Genomic DNA, 1006 nt, shown 5'->3' on the forward strand with positions numbered 1-1006 from the left:
TTCTTGTGTTAACTGAACTTTGTATGCGCGTAGGTGCAGATCCTTTGTTAAAATTCGCTGCACAGAGCTGTATGGAATGTTTTATTGTTGTGCACGTTGTCGAATTGAGGTGCTTGGCTCTCCTCTCACACTATCACTCACTGCAACAATATTTTCACTTGAACGATCTGTACGACGACTACATGTTTTTTTATCCGCAAGTGAACCAGTTTCTTCAAATTTGTTGATTAAATTCACGATAGCGAGACGAGATGGTGCATTATTTCTATCGAAACCTGTACCAATTTTCCTACACGTTTCTGCAAAATGTTTTCCATTTTTGTAATGGGTTTTTACTATAACTAGGCGTTGCTCGATCGAATACCGTTCCATGACTAAATCGCCACGTGTCTAGAGTTCAGCTGTCAAATATGTGGGATGTACTGTGTAGAGTTCAGGAATTTGCTCCTGGAAGGAACGCGGGTCTGATTGAGTCGTATCCTCATAAGGCCACCTTCTCCAACATCATCGTAAAAATAGGACACACGTATTATTGTTATTGGCCGAACTCGATAACATTGACGAATCGGGTCACATAGCACCGTGTGGCGGAAGATTCGGGCGGTGCGAGTGAAGTACCCACCTCGCCCTTATGCCATCCCGTTGGCAAACTCCTGAGTTCTATACAGCACGTTTGATACAGCGAAAATGCGGTAAAATTCAAAATGAAACCTCTTATTGAATCACCCTTCATAATTGCAATATACTGTAAAGGTTATATTGGATGGAAATATATTTGAAATATTCCAAACGTGTAGAATCTCGCTGTGGTGGTCTTTACACAACCTTTTTATACAATCTGTACATTATGTTGGCTTTAAAAAGAGCCAATTTTGTGCGCGCGCGCAGGTCTTCACAAATCGCGGCGAATCGTACTCATCAGACAATAATAAGACAATATATTAACACGTTGATCGCCACGTCACCCATATGTGGGTGACAGCTATGTTTCCGTGGGGGCCCGTCA

Source organism: Habropoda laboriosa, unplaced genomic scaffold (assembly GCF_001263275.1).
Source record: "Habropoda laboriosa isolate 0110345459 unplaced genomic scaffold, ASM126327v1 scaffold769, whole genome shotgun sequence".
NCBI classification, from domain to species: domain Eukaryota; kingdom Metazoa; phylum Arthropoda; class Insecta; order Hymenoptera; family Apidae; genus Habropoda; species Habropoda laboriosa.